The sequence below is a fragment of the Engraulis encrasicolus genome, chromosome 10 (genome assembly GCF_034702125.1).
Source record: "Engraulis encrasicolus isolate BLACKSEA-1 chromosome 10, IST_EnEncr_1.0, whole genome shotgun sequence".
In the NCBI taxonomy this organism is placed as follows: domain Eukaryota; kingdom Metazoa; phylum Chordata; class Actinopteri; order Clupeiformes; family Engraulidae; genus Engraulis; species Engraulis encrasicolus.
Genome location: NC_085866.1, coordinates 46,506,643 through 46,509,142, shown reverse-complemented (window position 1 = coordinate 46,509,142; position 2,500 = coordinate 46,506,643).

Here is a 2,500-nt window from a genome sequence, read left to right as displayed (position 1 = left end):
GTGGTCCAGTGTCCGGGCTGCATGGCGATAGCTGACACTACAATCAGCTATTATGCAACAGAGATTTAAATACACCCCCCTGCGAGCTGCAGTATACGGCATGACAGGGGCCACCTGTGCCGTGCCGATTGTTTGTGGGGGTAGTGACTCAGCCAGCCAGCCAGCCAGCCAGCCAGGAAGCCAGCTGGACCCTAGAGTGAGACCAGCACCTGCACTCGGCAGCACAGCTATGTACTGTACACACAGTATCTGATCTTATAAAGATCCAGTGGAGTCTATGCTGTATGTACAGCGGTATGATACTGTACATGTGGTATATTAATTGTACTTGAAAATTAGAAGTGTATTGATTGTCAACTGGACTCTATAATGTGACGAGCAGGGAAGGCAACAGGGGGTGACAAAGGGGCCAGTGGTCCTGGGCCCAAGGAGAGATTGGGCCCAGTAATGGGATCTCATTACATTGGGTGGGTGGGCCCTATCAGACGACTATGTCCTGGGCCTGCTTAAGCTGTAAGCAGCCCTGGTGATCATCTGCATTTAGCAGCACTGGCTTCCATATTACACATACCTGATCATTTGAAGATATATGTGGTATGATACAGTGCATCTATATTATACTGCACATCTGTATGTTCTATATATTATGAAATATCTGATCTCTTAAAGATCCAATGTAGACCTATAAGTAGTATTATACTATGCATGTGGTATAACCTATTCATAATACTTGTATATTATTGGTATAATTGTACTTGTATATTATTAGAATTAAGTTATGTAGGTTGCATAGTTTGTATGGTATAAGCTATTAATTATGCTTGCACATTCTGCTCACATTCTTATGCTATGTGATATTCTAATTTTAAAAAGTTTAAGTTTAAAAAATACGGAATAAATACATTAAAATCAACCATTTGTTAATGGTGAATGTGCCCTTTATTTCTTAACAATTCAGGGGATACAATATATACTTATATACTATAGACATTCGAGAAATTTGTAGCCTGGCAAGCCAGACTAAATGTGAGACTGAATGTGAATATTTAGTCTGGCCCCGATCAATGAGACATCGGAAGATTGTTGATGGGAACACTCCGCTGTTTTTCAAACTGTGTCTGTGTCTATTGGCCAACTCTTTGTCGTCACTCCTGTCCTCAAAATCCCGTCCGCTTTGCATCCAAAGATTCAAAACAAATAAAAACAAATCTCCTGGGTTGTGATTGGTCGGCCAGTTTCAGGGCATGGGGCACTATCCGAGGCAAGACCCACTGGCAGGAAAAAATATTTTTGGCCGCTGGCGTGTGGGGCTAGTTTACTAGGCTACGAAATTTGTACAAAGTAGTAGGGGTATACATTTTGAGGAGAAAATATTCATATTTATATGAATGATTATAAGTTTATGAAAGGGCACCAAGACTTTTGATGACATCCACACACATTATCCTGGACCTGTAGAATCAAGACATTATGAGTGCAGTGACATTGATTTGTGGTGAGATTACACATTGAGTGTGTTTCTATGGAGTGCAGAATCCCGAATATGAAGCAACAACTTTCTATGGGAAAACTCGGTATCCGGGATAAGGTGCTTCCATGCGTCTATATGGAATATTGAATATCAATATTCGAAGTACTCCACCTAGCATATCCCGATTTCTCAAAATCCCAAATAAGGGCTTATCCAGGATATTGAAGTTGGGGAAATTCGAAAATACTTTAATATCTTGACCATATTCGGCATACTGAACGGCATATAAACGCACTCATTGTGCAGTAATTTGTATGAGGCACTGAAACAACTCAGTGCCAAGAAAGAGGAACTATTCCTCAATGTTGTCATGCTATTCCTGGTTATTTTTTGTTTTGTTTTGCTGGTTTGTTTTGTCCTGTTTGTTCTTCGGGTAAAATCTTAGCCAGCAAAAGAAAGAGACGCTCAGAAAAAGAGAAATAGACACTACACTTCAAAGGCTTTGAGGTTGGAGAATATGACTGGCACATGAGGGGGGAAGTCACATGCCCAACTGAGTGTATGAGTGTGCGGCATGGTAAGTGTGTGTGTGTGTGTGTGTGTGTGTGTGTGTGTGTGTGTGTGTGTGTGTGTGTGTGTGTGTGTGTGTGTGTGTGTGTGTGTGTGTGTGTGTGTGTGTGTGTGTGTGTGTGTGTATGTATGTGTGTGTGTGTATGTGTGTGTGTGTGTGTGTATTTTGCTGTATCTGCCTATGTGTGTGTGTGTGTGTGTGTGTGTGTGTGTGTGTGTGTGTGTGTGTGTGTGTGTGTGTGTGTGTGTGTGTGTGTGTGTGTGTGTGTGTGTGTGTGTGTTTGTGTGTGTATTTGCTGTATCAGTCTATGTGTGTGTGTGTGCATGAGTGTGGATATAAAAATACAATGTGTGTATCTGTGAGAGTGTTTGTCTGTGTCTATGAGTGAGTGTGAGCGTATGTCTGTGGTTGTGCGAACGTGAGGAATAGCTGGGCAAAGGGGTAGCGCGCACACACAC